Genomic DNA, 18349 nt, shown 5'->3' on the forward strand with positions numbered 1-18349 from the left:
ATAACTTTCCCAGCCACAACAGGACAGCGGTAACGAGAGATTTAGCGGGATATAAATTTGAGGCCTAGTATTTAGGCGCTGGGTGACCGGTATGGATTTAGTGACAGAATTAGACTTGGAAATGCACAGTAGCGTGTGTGTGAAGTTATTCTGAATGACCCTATGTGCACCTTGAATATTATATACCCTTTTAGGGATAGATTTCAAATAGCTCTGATATAGCAGGAACCACTAAATTATGAAATTGCTAAATTGGGAATTGTACTTCAACCCAGAACAAAAAATGTGCTTTGACGGACACTAAATAACTTTCCCAGCCACAACAGTACAGCGGTAACGAGAGATTTAGCGGGATATAAATTTGAGGCCTAGTATTTAGGCGCTGGGTGACCGGTATGGATTTAGCGACAGAATTAGACTTGGAAATGCACAGTAGCGTGTGTGTGAAGTTATTCTGAATGACCCTATGTGCACCTTGAATATTATATACCCTTTTAGAGATAGATTTCAAATAGCTCTGATATAGCAGGAACCACTAAATTATGAAATTGCTAAATTGGGAATTGTACTTCAACCCAGAACAAAAAATGTGCTTTGACGGACACTAAATAACTTTCCCAGCCACAACAGTACAGCGGTAACGAGAGATTTAGCGGGATATAAATTTGAGGCCTAGTATTTAGGCACTGGGTGACCGGTATGGATTTAGCGACAGAATTAGACTTGGAAATGCACAGTAGCGTGTGTGTGAAGTTATTCTGAATGACCCTATGTGCACCTTGAATATTATATACCCTTTTAGGGATAGATTTCAAATAGCTCTGATATAGCAGGAACCACTAAATTATGAAATTGCTAAATTGGGAATTGTACTTCAACCCAGAACAAAAAATGTGCTTTGACGGACACTAAATAACTTTCCCAGCCACAACAGGACAGCGGTAACGAGAGATTTAGCGGGATATAAATTTGAGGCCTAGTATTTAGGCGCTGAGTGACCGGTATGGATTTAGTGACAGAATTAGACTTGGAAATGCACAGTAGCGTGTGTGTGAAGTTATTCTGAATGACCCTATGTGCACCTTGAATATTATATACCCTTTTAGGGATAGATTTCAAATAGCTCTGATATAGCAGAAACCACTAAATTATGAAATTGCTAAATTGGGAATTGTATTTCAACCCTGAACAAAAAATGTGCTTTGACGGACACTAAATAACTTTCCCAGCCACAACAGGACAGCGGTAACGAGAGATTTAGCGGGATATAAATTTGAGGCCTAGTATTTAGGCGCTGGGTGACCAGTATGGATTTAGCGACAGAATTAGACTTGGAAATGCACAGTAGCGTGTGTGTGAAGTTATTCTGAATGACCCTATGTGCACCTTGAATATTATATACCCTTTTAGGGATAGATTTCAAATAGCTCTGATATAGCAGGAACCACTAAATTATGAAATTGCTAAATTGGGAATTGTACTTCAACCCAGAACAAAAAATGTGCTTTGACGGACACTAAATAACTTTCCCAGCCACAACAGGACAGCGGTAACGAGAGATTTAGCGGGATATAAATTTGAGGCCTAGTATTTAGGCGCTGGGTGACCGGTATGGATTTAGTGAATTAGACTGGGATATGGCCAAAAAATAACCACACTATTGCTGGTTAAATGCACTTGGTGACGGGCGCAGCTTGCCCCTGATGTAGTATATGGCCAAAAAATGAACAGACTATTGCTGGTTAAATGCACTTGGTGTCACAGCTTGACGAACCACACTACTGAGGGTTAAATGCACTTGGTGACGGGCGCAGCTTGCCCCTGATGTAGTATATGGCCAAAAAATGAACAGACTATTGCTGGTTAAATGCACTTGGTGTGATAGCTTGACCAACCACACTACTGAGGGTTAAATGCACTTGGTGACGGGCGCAGCTTGCCCCTGATGTAGTATATGGCCAAAAAATGAACAGACTATTGCTGGTTAAATGCACTTGGTGACGGGCGCAGCTTGCCCCTGATTTAGTATATGGCCAAAAAATGAACAGACTATTGCTGGTTAAATGCACTTGGTGTGATAGCGTGACCAACCACACTACTGAGGGTTAAATGCACTTGGTGACGGGCGCAGCTTGCCCCTGATGTAGTATATGGCCAAAAAATGAACAGACTATTGCTGGTTAAATGCACTTGGTGTCACAGCTTGACGAACCACACTACTGAGGGTTAAATGCACTTGGTGACGGGCGCAGCTTGCCCCTGATGTAGTATATGGCCAAAAAATAAACAGACTATTGCTGGTTAAATGCACTTGGTGTGACAGCTTCACCCTGATGTAGGCTTTAGCCAAAAAACAACCACACCATTGAGGGTTAAATGCACTTGGTGACAGGCGCAGCTTGCCCCTGATTTAGTATATGGCCAAAAAATGAACAGACTATTGCTGGTTAAATGCACTTGGTGTGACAGCTTCACCCTGATGTAGGCTTTAGCCAAAAAACAACCACACCATTGAGGGTTAAATGCACTTGGTCGCAGCTTGGATGCACTTGGTCGCAGCACCGCACAAGACACAAAATGGCCGCCGATCACCCCAGAAAAAAGTGACTGACAAACGGTCTGGGCAGCCTAAAAACAGTGAGTGAGCATTTGAATTTCAGCAGCTCAATGATGCACAGCTGCAGATCGATCGATTAATCAAGTGAAGTCCTTTGGAGGAGTTAATCTGCCTAATCTCGCCCTACTGTCGCATCCGCAACCTCTCCCTACGCTAATCAGAGCAGAGTGACGGGCGGCGCTATGTGACTCCAGCTTAAATAGAGGCTGGGTCACATGGTGCTCTGGCCAATCACAGCCATGCCAATAGTAGGCATGGCTGTGACAGCCTCTTGGGGCAAGTAGTATGACGCTTGTTGATTGGCTGCTTTGCAGCCTTTCAAAAAGCGCCAAGAAAGCGTCACAAAAGCGCCAAGAAAGCGACGAACACCGAACCCCCCCGGACTTTTACGAAAATGTCCGGGTTCGGGTCCGTGTCACGGACACCCCAAAATTCGGTACGAACCCGAACTATACAGTTCGAGTTCGCTTATCCCTAGACGTAACCCCTCAGGTGAACACCGTAGAATTTTTATTTTTTTTAAACGGTGTCCAAAAAGCTATATTTTTATTACCTTACGTCACAAAAAGTGTAATAGCAAATGATCCAAAAGTCATATGCACCCCAAAATAGTGCCAATCTAACCTTCATCTCATCCCGCAAAAATGATACCCAAACTGAGACAATCGCCTAAAAACTGAAAAAAACTATGGCTCTCTGGAGACACTAAAACATGATTTTTTAGTTTGTTTTAAAAATTATATTATTGTGTAAAACCTAAATAAATAAAGAAAAGGTATACATATTTTAGGTATCGCCGCATCTGTAAGAACCTGCTCTATAAAAATAGTACATGATGTAACATGTCAGATGAACGTTATAAATAATAAAATAATAAAAACGGTGCCAAAACAGCTATTTTTTGTCAAATTTTCCATTTTAATCCATTTTTTCCCGTAACAAAGCAAGGGTTAACAGCCAAACAAAACTTAATATGTATTGCCCTGATTCTGTAGTTTACAGAAATGCCCCATATGTGGTCGTAAACTGCTGTATGGCGACACGGCAGGGCACAGAAGGAAAGGAACGCCATATGGTTTTTGGAAGGCAGTTTTTGTTGGACTGGTTTTTTGAGACCATGTCCCATTTGAAGTTCCCCCCCCGATGCACCCCTAGAGTAGAAACTCCTAAAAGTGACCCCCTTAAGGTATTCAAAACTGATTTCAAAAACTTTGTTAACCCTTTAAAGGGTTTCTACCACCAGAAATACCGTTATGTAGCTGACTGACATTAGCAATGCGCTAATGTCAGCACTACATAACAGTATGTTTTTGTACCTTTCTCCCTGCAGCCGTTCTGATAAAATAAGAACTTTTATAATATACTAATGAGCCTCTAGGTGCAATGTGGGCATAAAAAACAGCACCTAGAGGCTCCATCTACTCACCCTTTATCCCACCCAGGTCCCCTGTTCTGCCCGCCCCACTCCTCTTGATTGATGCCACGGTTCGCAGCATCGCTTATGAAATGCTGCTTCTGCGCCGTTCACTTCTGGATTCAGCGCAGGTGCAGTGAGTGAATGATGCGCTCCTGGTGTCAGATTCCTCACTGCGCCTGCGCCGACTACTTCACAGTGAGGAAGACGGCATCAGGAGAGTGGCCTTCACTCACTGCGCCTGCACCGAATACAGAAGTGAACGGCGCAAGTGCAGGATTTCGTAAGCGATGCTGCGAACCGTGGCATCAATCAAGAGAAGCAGGGACGGCAGAACAGGGGACCTGGGGCGGGATAAAGGGTGAGTATACGGAGCCTCTAAGTGATGATTTTACGCCCACATAGCACCTAGAGGCTCATTAGTATATTATAAATGTGTTTATTTTATCAGAACGGCTGCAGGGAGAAAGGTAAAAAACATACTGTTATTTAGTGCTGACATTAGCGCATTGCTAATGTCAGTCAGCTACATAACTATATTTCTGGTGGTAGAAACCCTTTAAGTGTTTCACAAGAGTTAATGGCAAATGGAGATGAAATTTCAGAATTTCTATTTTTTGTTACTTTGCCTCTCAAAAAGTGTAATATAGAGCAACCAAAAATCATATGTACCCTTAAATAGTACCAACAAAACTGTCACCTTATCCCGTAGTTTCCAAAATGGGAACACTTTTTTGGAGTTTCTACTCTAGGGGTGCATCAGGGGGCTTCAAAAGGAACATTGAGTCTAAAAACCAATCCAGCAAAATCTGCCTTCCAGAAACTATATGGTGTTCCTTTCCTTTTGCGCCCTCCCGTGTGCCCGTACAGCAGTTAACAACCACATATGGGGTGCTTCTGTAAACTACAGAATCAGGGCCATAAATGTTGATTTTTTTTTGGGGCTGTTAACCCTTGCTTTGTAATTGGAAAAAAATATTAAAATTTAAAATCTACCCAAAAAGTGAAATTCTGAAATGTCATCTCTTTTTTTCCATTAATTCTTGTGGAACACCTAAAGGGTTAACAACGTTTGCAAAATTAGTTTTTGAATACCTTGAGGGGTGTAGTTTCTAAAATGGGGTCACTTTTTTGGAGTTTCTACTCTAGGGTTGCATCAGAGGGGCTTCAAATTGGACATGGTGTCAAAAAAACTGTCCAGCAAAATCTACCTTCCAAAAACCATATGGCATTCCTTTCCTTTTGCTCCCTGCCGTGTGCCCGTACAGCAGTTTACGACCACATATGGGGTGTTTCTGTAAACTACATAATCAGGGCCATAGATATTAAGTTTTGTTTGGCTGTTAACCCTTGCTTTGTAACTGGAAAAAATGGATTAAAATGGAAAATCTGCCAAAAAAGTGAAATTTATCTCTATTTTATCTTCTGCTTTTTAAAGTTTGTAAAATCAGTTTTGATTACCTTGAGGGGTGTAGTTTGTAATACGGGATCATTTTTGGGTTGTTTGTATTATGTAAGCCTCACAAAGTGACTTCAGACCTGAACTAGTCCTGAAAATGTGGATTTTAGATATTTTCTGAAAAAATTCAAGATTTGCTTCTAAACTTCTAAGCCTTGGAACGTCCCCAACAAATAAAATGGCAATCCTAAAATGATCCAAGCATGAAGTAGACATATGGGGAATGCAAAATAATAACTATTTTTGGAGGTATTACTATGTATTATACAAGTAGAGAAATTGAAACTTGGAAATTTGCTAATGTTTCCAAATGTTTGGCAAATTTGTTTTGTTTTTAATAAATGATTTTTTTTTTTTACTCTATTTTACCAGTGTCATGGCCTGGATAAGTAAAAGCATTTTAAAGTTATTCACACATAAAGTGACACTGGTCAGATTAGCAAAAAATTGCCTGGTTCTTAAGGTGAAATATGTCCGTGTCCTTAAGGGGTTAAGCAAATTGGGATGGCTCCAAACCACATACAACCCATGGACAGACATGTCACTATGTTAAGGAACAGGCAGCCATGGAATCTGATTCCTAGACAACCCTTTTAAACATTCACCTTCAACATGCAAAAACAGTAAAAGGGCTTGGCTGAGATCTGAGAGCATCTGCTTTTAAACACTGCCACTGCCGGCTATGTCAGGCAGCTTAGACTTGTTCACTTTTATAAGGCTGAACTGCAATACTACACAAAGCTCATGGACAAGAGTGGTGCTGTTTTAAGAAAGCCAAGTAAATCTGTTCTATACTTTCATGCAACCCCTTTAAAATTTGAGCTATATTGTGTTTTATTTGTAATATGAAACTTTATATTTGTGAGGATCAATATTCCCTAACTTAGTTGCCTAGAAGATGTAAGCACGCCCTTACGTCAGAGAAGGACAACATCAGCACCATGTATGAATGTCCTTTGGCTATTAATACACCGTTCAGTATAGTAAGGAAGGGGTAAGGAAGGGGTTCTGCAATTTGGGTCAACCTGTTGCATATTCATTGACCTAAATAAATACACGCTGGCTGTTAGAATGCATATAGTCTATCTCTTCTGTGTGTTTCTTTCAGTTTATGCAGGAGATCTTCACTAATAGCCTTTATTTAGAATGTTATCTATGTGCAAAGCAATGAAAGAAGCTTTTTTTTTTTTCTCAAATTGCCGAAATGTAGAGCAGTAGATTAAGAATGTTCCCAGAGGCGTTCCGCAGCATCTGACGCAGATTGCATTTTGCAGTATGACCTGGAGCTTTCTACTGTTCTGGAGCATAAATGATTTCCAGCACATGCTGCATGTCAGTATAAATGATCACAAGACTTGCTTAAGTAACCCAAATCTTAGTAATCATTATATTACACATTTACATTGAACATATGAATTTTAAAGACGAGACCATAACATATTTTATGCTTATATGTAGAAATTAGCGAATTTCTTAAAAGTTTGATTCGGCTCATTCGGCGAATTTCACCCAAAAATGTGCTTAGTCACGAAGCGCCTTTTTTTGTAAGTAGCGGGTGCAATGACAGGGAGTTGCGATAGCGCCGCCCCCGTCATTGTACCCCTTAAATGCCCCGTTCATACATGATCTCGGCATCTGAGTGTAAAATTAACAATAAAAAAAAAATTAAATCAAACTTACCGCCTTTATTTGCCTGCGACGGGCCGGCCACCACCTTCTTTCTTGAAGATCTCAGCCGAAATCCTGTGCGGTGCGAGATTACGTCATAAAGCTGGCTGGCGTGATGACGTAATCTCTAGCCGCACGGGATTTCGCCTGAGAACTTCAAGCAAGATGGAGGCTGGTGGCCCGTCGTGAGCAAATGGAGGAGGTAAGTTTGAATTTTTAAGTTTTTTATACTATATCAGGTTAAATCGATTCGCTGACAAAAAGCACAAGGAAATTTGGCTTCTCGGCGAATCGAATTAATCCTAAAATTCGGATCGAATTCTACTTCGTGGGATTCGCTCATCTCTAGTTATATGTCATATCTGTGAACAATCCCTTGAGGATGTTTATTAAAGTAGTATTGAGCTTCCATCTAACATTCCTTCACACAGCCAATATTACAGCCGTGCACAATATCTCTATGATGACTATGATGAGTGCCAGGTTTCTAGCAGTTATTCCCTTGGAAAGATTCTTCTTCGTCTGCTGTTTTTACTAATTTAAAGAGGTATTATATTTGTTAAACGCTATCCCCTCTCCATAGGACAGAGAATAACTATTAGATTGGTGGGGGTCCATTTACTGGGACTCCCAAAAAACAGCTATTACCCAGTACCTCTAGGAGTGCTCCGATCATTCTTGTTGTCACTCCATTAATCTCTACAGTAGTTCCAGATACAGCCAAGTACAGCACTTGGCTATTTCCAGAACTCCAATGGAAATGAATAGAGTGAAAGTTCACAAGTCCCCATTCTTTTCAGGGCGCTCTGAAGAGTACTGGGAAGGTGGGGTTCCCAGCAGTAGGACCACCACTGATTTAATGGTTATATTTATCCTGTCAATAGGGAATACCTTATCAAACCTGAAATACTCCTTTAAGTTCCACTAACGTCCTCTAGCTCCAACAAACTCATAGTACAACTTCACACTACATTTATATGGTATCTGTCCAACTATAATCATTTTGTCTTCTCTTCAAAGTGAAGATAGGAGACATTTCTAGCATGGAGTTACTAAGGCAGCCACAGGCCTCTCATTCCAATTAATACGAGGAGTGGCTATTGTCCTCCTATGGTACTGACTGTACGGATCAGTGAAATGAGTGACCCAACAGCTTTTTTGTACTCACTGTGCAGCACTACACAAGAACCTTAGCTATAATCTTGATATTTTAACAAAATATTAATCACAGAATTCTCAGTATAAAAATAAATGCCAATGGCAAGAATGCTCAACCTTCTGACAAAATTATGTGTTGAGCATAATAACTGAAGACCTAATGATTGAATGCTTAAAGGTAGTGTTGAGTGAATTGAGCTTTGAATCCAAGATCCGAAGTTGATTTGTTCAAAACTTTGTTTGAATGCTGTACAAAAATTTGTCAAAGTACAGCATTCTAATGTATAGCTTCCGGCGAGGAAAATTCCTGCGAGACTTCGGTGAATAACTTTGGACTTTGATTTTTAAACTTTAAAACGAATTTAAAACTTTAATCCGAAGTCGGTTTCGGTACCGTCTGGTACCTCGGATCCAAGTATTATGGCCAAAGTTACTCAAGGTGATAAAGTTCACCACACCACAGCCCATACACTTTAATGCTGTATGGAGACAGATCTCCGTTCAGCATTAAAACAAAGTTTTGAACAAATCGATTTGCTCAACACTGCTTAAGGGCTGTGGACACTTTTGGGGCGTTTTTTTTTATTTGGATTAAAGGGCTAAACATTGTTTTTTGAGTTGGCATTTAATAAATGTGTTCAACCGTTTGTCTTCTATGGCCTGCAGCTTCCACTCTTCTACTATTTCTGCTCCTCACCAAAATCCGTCAAAGAGGCTTGATTGCTCAGTCTGTAGCCCTTACAGGTTTACAGATGTTTAGTGTAAGCAAATGATGAAGGCTTCATCTTTATTGCCATGTTTTCATCGTGCATCAGACAGAGAAGAACATTCCTTGGCGCCATCCTGGAGGAGACACAGTATGGGTAATTGTCCAATGTTCATTATGTCTATCAGCTTTTTGCACATGCACTTTAATGACAATTAATCATGTTGGATACTAATGGACTTATATCCGTTGTATATCTCCTCCAGTGATGCCGTTTTATCTCCTGCACTATTGTTTTTAATCATGTCTATATTGAATTTTTGTAACATAATGTGAGTTTTGTAATAAAGGATATTATTAGCATAAGCGGTCTGGCATTTTCTATGTAGGTTATATATATATATATATATTATATGGTTGCCATAGGCTTAATCAATTACTTGGATAAGTAATCATCCCTTGGTTGGGGTTTATATTGGATGGTGTAAGCAAATGATGAAGGCTTCATCTTTATTGCCATGTTTTCATAATGCATCAGACAGAGAAGAACATTCCTTTAAAGGGACTCTACCAACAATATTTGTGTCACATATTAAAAGCCTATTGGTGAATATTCTATGTATTATTATTATTTTTTTGTGGATGGATGGTTTTCTTATACATTATTTGAAGTCAGTCCATGTATTCTACTTCCTGCCCTGACTTTTTAACCTTCTCCTTTGTTTGAACTTTTAGCACAGCAGACTCACTTGACTTTCTCAGTCAAACCATTCCCTGTGACCAGAGAGGGAAGGGAATATAAGTGATTAAATTAGAGCATCACACATTACATTGATAAGTGCAATGCTCTTCTGTGGCATCTTTATCTAGGACTATCAAGAGGAGAATAGAGAAGACATATTGTTATCCAAATTTTACAATCTACTACTTTACTAACAGATAACATACTACAGAAAGATAATATTGTTGTATGCCATTTTCCATGGCATATCACTGCTGAAATGAAAAAGAAAAAGAGCTAAAATTATTTTAAAAATAGTTTTCTATGAATATTGAGTCCTTTCTAATGTAAGTGTCACTTGAAAATGAACTAGGCACCATGAAAATGTGGTGCAATCTGTAGGCAGCATGTTAAAGAGCTGACATCACTGGGTAAGACCACCTACTGGATTCCTAAGCAAAGACAGAACAGAGATTTCAATAAAAATATGAAAAGATATAATTTGAATAATTGAATATGCCCCATATTCCATTAGAAACATTCCCAGAACTGGGTGTTCCTTATTAAGGAACATTTAATCAATTATAGAATTCTGCAAACTGTAGAAATACACATACTTGCATTAAATTCCAGGGTTTTTTTCACTACAGGGCTCTATTTTCCACCTTTATTAACCACCTGTGGTGCATCTTTCAAAAATATTTTCATTCGTCCTTAGGAGTCAATGAAAGATTTTAAAAATGATCTCTAGAATAATTATAAAATTGTACCAATGCCAGTTCTATTAGAAAGTATTAACGCATTGCTGTACAAAGACGTAAAAATCTTGGCAGTTCATTATAAAACCTGCACAAGAAACAGCGGGGGAAAAGATCAAACTGGAGGATTTAGGCAACATTATCCAAAAAAACAAATGTTACATTTGATAATTTAGTTTAAATAGTAGGTGGTTGTGTATTTTTTTCTTTCTTTTTTTTTTTTTTTTCCTGTAGTGCTAGAGTTTTCTAATTGTAATTTTGCAGTGTGGCCCACAAAAATAATCCCTCTGGATTGAGAATGCGTAGAGCAACCATCAACGAGATTGCCTTTCATTGTTTCCCATTTGTTCTTTATAATGACTTTATTCAGTTTCGTTGGGAAGATAATTCTGCCAGGCTGAAAATTAAAACACTAATTTTCTTGTACTACAAAATAACAATGCAGTGAGTATTTAGTAGAGTTATAATAGTTTAAGCCTGAAAGGGAAATAAGAAGAGGAGAAAGTACCACACAATTTACAGTACAGAACTATGAGTCATGAATTACTGAGGTTGAATCACGAAAGTCAATGAAAAGAATATTATTTTAGTTTTAGAACATTCATGATTATATTCCTTGTATACATTGTTGTATCACACATTCATCATGGAAGAAAATGTAGGCAATAGATAATTAAAGGGGGTTTCCAGGACTTAAATATTGATGACCAATCCTTAAGATCGGTCATCAATTTCAGATTAGTGAGGGTCTGACTCCTGCCACCCCTATGATAAGCTGTTTTAAGTGCCTCAGAGCTTGGGAGAGCACATTTGAGCCTATACGATCAAGTTCATCGATCACCTGGCCATTCTGTAGCTCAGTCCCATTAGAGTGAATAAGATTGAGCTGAAGTACCAGGCATAGCCGCTACCCAATATACAGTGCTGTGCCTGGTATACAGCTGATCCACTACTGATCTGACATTAATGACCTATCCTAAGGTTAATTCATTAATATGCCATAAGCCATGAAAAGCCTTAAGCCATGGAAAACCTCTTTAAAACACTTCCTTATCAGATCAGTCTATTTGTATTTTGAACTCTTCCATATATTGGAGAGTAGACCTCTTGCACACCCCTCTGAGCTGTCTTGAGCTATAATACAACACACAGAGACTTCCACAGGCCTCTGATTTGAGAATGATAAACTAATGAGTTCAATTGTATCCTTTTGTTCGCTTTCACTGTTTGTGATGCAGACATTGTATTTTTGGTTGTGTGACATATGTTGCACCAAAGTCCCAATGTAGCTTCATCCATACATTTGGCCCAATTCCATCCACTAATTCTAGGTAGACTACAGGTGCTGCAGAAGTCCTAGTCTATACGACAACTGTCTATAAAATTATACTATAACTGTCCAGAATATGTCTATGTTCACATCTAAGACACAGCCCCTGTGCTTCAGATTTGACAAGGCAAATAGTGTTGCCTGCATTGTCAATTTCACCTGGAACTCAGGGGACCTCATAGTAACTCAGTAGGGTCTATTTGACGCTAATGGTATCTGTAGTTTACCACAATAAATGCAAGAACCCATCTCTTAACAGTTTTGTGAAAATTTACTGTTAGTTGCATCTGAACTTAAAGAGATTCTCTGAGAAATTCATTATAATGGCCTCCAGCAACCCAGCCTGGCAGAGAGCCCTTTTAAGTCAAAATGTATAGCATCTTAAAGTTTTGGGGGTCATTTACTAAGACGAGAGATTTATTATCTCCCTGTGCCAGTTTTCTGGTGAAAATTAAGTTCCAAACTTTTAAACATTGCTGCAACAAAATCTAGTTGTAGTTGGAACTTGTACACTGCCCTTGCTACTTTCTGAAATAGGGGCATGGCAATAGTGTGGAGGGGACAAGGTTAGCAGTTAAGGTATATTTATCTCACCAGTTTCTGGCATAAATGAAGACTGAAATCCATGGCATGTATGAGCTGCAGTAGATTTCAGTTTAGGTGCACAGACTGCTGGAGGATGCACCTAATTATAAATCTGCCCCATAGTATACACACTCTACCACCTTACTACTGATAATACCATGCACTGCCAAGTTATCATCAAGCACTGTATTGCACCTTTATATCCAAAGAAAATCTTTTGAACTTGGTGTCTGATCTTCAGAAGAAAGTGAGCAGATTGATATAGTTCTGTAGGAAAAGATTTAGTATAACTTGCATTTTATTCATCAATTCTCTTCTTTTTCTATGATTTGGAGTCCAGTTTGCAGTTCTAATCAGTGACGCAGGGACAGTTGTCAATCACTGTGTAGGACCGCCCACTGGACTCCTAAGCAGAGAAGGAATAAAATGCAAGATATTCTGAACCTTCTCCTGCAAAACTATATAAGCATTTGCACATAGAATGTGAAAGGTTCCCTTTAAGTATATACATATATATTATTAGCACTATCATATTATTGCACAGATAGGATGTTGTGTCATCCCCTTTATATCCAGGGCAAGAGAATAAGACAGGAATCCGGGTGCTATGGCGACCGGCGCGGCTATTATTGGTACACCACTAGATAAATGATATTTTCTTTTACAAACTTACAAAGTGAATCCTTATAAGAAAGAAAGAAACAATTTTTTAAACTTCTTGATTCATCGTGGTTTGTAAGAAATGACAGATCAGATAATCTAAATAATCATGTCTATCTTTAGCAGAAAACTTTCAAGTCTATTTTAAGGGATTTGCCATTTCAGTTTTAAGACGTCTCGTGGGTAGTTATGAAGAAGTCATCTGTCATATCGTACACAAATGGATTCTACTGTACATACTGTACTGTACTCTAAAAATGCTTGTAAAATGCAGCAAAAAATTGCCTGTTTTTCAACGGATATCCCCGAACACGAACGTGTGAATACAATTTAGCACAATTCTTTTTGAAGATGACATTGTCAGGTAATGAGCTTAGACCCTGCCTGTACGTGTTAGCGCTAGTCTCCTGCCCAGTGGGTTTCTATTGCCTTTTGAGAGCAAGAATAGCGCTGACTACAGCTTATTGCGCCATAATGCTGTATTAGGAGCCTTAAAGAGTCTCTATGTGAGCATTACTAAGAAGAGTCTGACTTCAGTTTTAAGCCTTTTTCTGAGCACTGAAGACAACTGCGTGCAATCAGTCAGATAAGCAGAGTAATGGACAGTGATAGGACACATGTCCATAGTGAGAGACGGGAGTAGGGCCAAAAAGCAGCTGCGAGCCTCTGCATATTACACATAGGCGTCTTATGACTCTCTTTAGAAACTCTCAGACTTTTTCTAAGAAGATTTTTTATAACATTTCTTTTAGTACAAAGAAACATTTTTTCCTAATAAAGTATATTACAAAGATGTTCACATCACTGCCCCAAAACAATATTAAAAATAAAATAAAATGACAGTTACACTTTAACACAATCCCCTAAAACCTCCCTTGGCATGTCTGTTTTAGAAACTACTTGCATTCCCAATGTAATAACAATTGTAGAGTATCTTTTCTTCTAACTCAGTGCTATGCTTATTCCTTCTAGAAGTTTATGAATGAATTAGCAACAGTGTGCAATTAATGGGGTTGGTTGGCTTCCTATATGGATGACCTATCCTATAAGGATAGGTAATTAATATCAAATCGGCGGGGTTTCGGCTCTTCATGTGTTCACTGTTTACCTGCTCCCTGTAGACACCGCAGCGGCGAGCAGGTGTAATTACAGTTCCTCTATCCCATTCACTTCAATGGGAAGGAACAGACAGAGTGTTAGGCTACAGGCACATTAAAAAGTTCATAAAAATGTATAAATTGTCCATTTATAAGAGTGTTGATCGCGAATATTCTAATAGAAAATTTTGCAATGTCAATGGCGAGCAGGTAAACAGTGAAAAGAATGCGGCAGTTGCATGAGCTCTGTAGTCTCCTCATACAGCTGATCGGCAGGGATGCTGGGATGGGCGAGGCTCAGTAGGACCTGAGAATAGGTCATCAATATAGGAAATCGGCCAACCACTTTAAAGTCTGAGTTGGTGTTACAAGTTGCTGTTGTGTCCGTGCACAGTTTCACAGTGGCAGTACTTATTGTATAGTGTCTAAAACCCTCACGTGCAGTCTTCAAACCAGGCAATGTACTGTACAATAATCTGACACAAAGAAAATGGATAAAATGCAGGTGTGGACCTAAGGAAGTTTTCCAGAACTGTAATAATGATGACCTCTCCTATCAGATTGGTGGTGGTCCGACTCCAGAACCCTTACATCTTCTATTTGAATGGTCTTCTGGGCTCTGGGTAGTGTCCATGAGTGGTACTGCAGTGATGCTCCCATTTCAGTGAACTCTGATCTTATATTGATGACTTATCCTAAGGATATTACAGTCACTAAAAAGCCCTCTCACTATTGGCAAAATCATTAAAGGAAACCTGTCACATTGAACATTGTGTCTGAGCTGCAGGCGGGACATTATAGATCAGGAAGATCTGAGCAGATTTTTATATAGCCTTGTGGGAAAAGATTCAGTATTCATTTCATTCATTTAAATTCCTGCACTTTCTGAGCTTTATTGTCCGGGAGTCGGTCCTATCAGTGATTGACACCCTCTCCTCCATGACTGTGTATACAGAAATAGATGTCAATCACTGATAGGACCACCTCCTGGACTTCAAAGCCCAGAATGAGCAGAGATTTAAATGAATTAAATACAGTTTATACTGATTTTTCAATCAATCAGCTCTGCTCCTCCTGCTCTATAAGATGCTGCCTGCAGGCTGCATTTCATTTTTATGGTGACAGGTTCCCTTGAAAGCTATGTATCTACAACTTTTGATATAGATTATATTACAGTATTTTTTGAAGATTTACCATAATTTCATTTTTTTTAACAAGTTAATTTACATTTTTTGCCTTCAATTTTGAAATGACTCATTTTCATTTAAACAAAGAAAAAAAAATCAGCCATAGAATGAAATCCCTGGGAGCAGTCATATAATTCTTATAAACATGGGATTGTGCCTGAAGAGTTTTTTGGAGATTATCTAAGGGAAAGTAGTGACAGAAACAGGTGTGGACTTACTGTACTTCATTGGCCCTATCAGGAATGTTCATGGAAGACGGAGAAATATTATATATCTGTTTTGCTGGCTCAGTTGGGATTTTCTGGACCTATGTACTAATGTTAGACCAGTATGCATAATGAAATGAGTTATTTCCAACAAATGTTTAATAAGTGCCAACTGAAGAAGGTTGACGGGGCTTTAAAATGCATATTAAAAGTGTACATCACAAACAACAGTTTTCTTTATTTGATCACTGCAGCTGTGAACCGCAATGAAATAATACGCACTTCCTTACAATCCAATCTTTAGATGCATTATTTATTACTATAGCTGCAGCGATATCATTCCAACTGCATAACAATAGACCCATATCTAAGATCACAAGAATGAAGAATAAAGCTTTTTATTTTTAAGGTGTCCTACTTTGCTTTAGGTCTTATTGTTGAAAAATGTGGGTAGGAATGCAGATTTTTTCATTTTTTTTTAAATTACTGACAAAGAAAATTCTGGACACCAGTTTTGTGTCCTATTAGCATATTCATGAGTTTAGGTTCTATGGGACTTGTTATTCTAATAGGTTGGAACGTAGCATCTTTGCTCTAAACACAAGTCCCCTGTCATTAGAACATCTGTAATCTTGTGCTTTACCGCATTCATTTTACAAAAACTTTTCAAGCTTTTCCCAAAAGTATTTTTCAGAGACAAAACCTCATTCATTATATTAGGACATACGACACAGAAAACCTGGATGGCTATTAGAGAAATGTGTCACTTCTGTGGGAGTTGCGGAATATTTGTATATCAAGATGCATAGGTGGAGTCATGTTTGTTGTATGAGAAATAACATTTCAAGAGAACCTGTCAGCATGAAATGCAGGACAATCTGCAGGCAGCAGGTTATAGAGCAGCAGAAGCAGAGCAGATTAATATATTAATAATAGGTTTTTAGGGAAAATAATCAGTAAAACTAGTAATTTGCACATGCTTTTTCTGATTTCATTTGACTGTGATAGTTATCTCTGTAGACACACTTAGGGTTCATGCACACAAATGTAAATAGATCACGTCTTGTTCTTGAAGGCGGCCGTTCCATTCCGCAACATGCAAAAATTTACACATCCGGTATCCATGTTTTGTAAATTCGTAATTTGCGGACCACAACCAACCAATGGTTGTGTGCATGAGCCCTTACACAGAGAGTGCTCTCAAAAACTGATAACAGTCTAAAAGGTCGTCTTGAGCTCAGAAAGAGCAGAGATATAAATATAGAATTTACAAGTTTTATTGATTCTTTACCCATAAATCTATCTATACATCAACCTGCTCAGCATATCCTGCTTCATAACATGCAGCCTTCAGATTGCCCTCTATTCCCTAGTGACAGGTTCTTTAAAAAAGATCAAAATGAAATGCACATGTAAAACTTGCAAGAAAGAGATGTATAACCAAGTACATCCTTTACTCAGTGGCAACTTTATTAGGAACAACATTCTAGTAGTGTGCTTGTTCTCCTTAGGCCTTCAAGACCACAGCAATCCATCATGGCATGGTTTCCACTAGGTGTTGACATTGTTCTGCAGGAATATTGGCCCATGTGGACAGGATATTGTCTCACAATTGATGGATGAAGGTACTTCATATGCACTGAAAGCCTCCTGCTGCCCTTGGATTTGCCAGCACTATTTACATGATAAGCCCTGGCCAATCCACAAAATGGTCAGGACAAGCAGGAAGTGTCGTACTACTACATTTTCTGTGTGCATCAGGTAGTCTAAGAAGTGGCATTGCAATCTTGGGTGATAGAAAAGGAACCTGGGAACCAGCTGAAAAGATGGGAAGACTGTAAGTGCTCTGTTCACTTTCAGCTAAATTTCAGATTATTATTTTTTACCATGGGTAATGTGTATCTAGACAGGACTCTAAAATACAAGAAGAGCAACAAAAATTTGAGCATATATATTTGTTATGAAAAGGGCAAAAGACAGGAGAGCTGGGGCCCTTCAAGGGAGTGTGGTATGAGTGAGCACAGAATGAGGGCCATGTTTGTTTTTGCTACCTGACCCCATAACACCCGTTTTACCTGAGAATTGACCACTAATTGACATAATGATATAACTTCCCAATGTAGTTTGTCATAATCACGTATGTCCGAATATCGTGGCCATACACATAATGACCTTATATTGTTCCAGCAGGTACCTAGGATGTTAAACCATGGCACATGATCGCTTTTTTTTATGGATGCTCTCTGGAAAAAAAAAGAATTGGGCATGATCTAGCGCATCCATTTCATGGAGATATTCCAAATATATTGCATCACAGAGGCAGAATTGAGAAGAACAGAGTACTTACTGGTCCATATTGCAGAAGCATAGGCAGTGATACACCACACTAGTCCTCACATATGGTATAGTCGTGTTCCTGAGCCCTGAAGAGAATTAAATATTCAAGTATTGAGATCTTAAACAAAAGAAACAAGAATCAGAAAACTCGACAAAGCATCAATTATTCACATCCTTGTCATGTACTTTATCATCCTTTTAGTTGTATCCAACCACAGCGGTTGGATAATACAACACATTACACAGGGAAATGCTTTTATTTTACAACTATCTTGACCTCAATGCAGCAGAAAACCATAAGCTCTCTGATGGCTTTTCATGAAGAATAAATGGTTTATTTCCTTTTCATTTGTCATCTATATTGATAGCTGAATACTGATGATTAATTCATTTAACTCTATAAGCAAGGAACAGTGCGAGTAAAGTTCTAGAAAAGTTCTAGAAAA

At 38.8% G+C, this 18349-nt stretch overlaps 1 protein-coding gene across 1 annotated transcript in view; it reads left to right on the top strand.

Annotated features, from left to right (window-relative positions):
• Positions 1–18349, top strand: part of GRIN2A (glutamate ionotropic receptor NMDA type subunit 2A) — an 810811-nt gene that overhangs the window by 138175 nt on the left and 654287 nt on the right. The window lies entirely within an intron of this gene.

The sequence above is a fragment of the Bufo gargarizans genome, chromosome 8, assembly GCF_014858855.1.
Source record: "Bufo gargarizans isolate SCDJY-AF-19 chromosome 8, ASM1485885v1, whole genome shotgun sequence".
NCBI classification, from domain to species: Eukaryota; Metazoa; Chordata; class Amphibia; order Anura; family Bufonidae; genus Bufo; species Bufo gargarizans.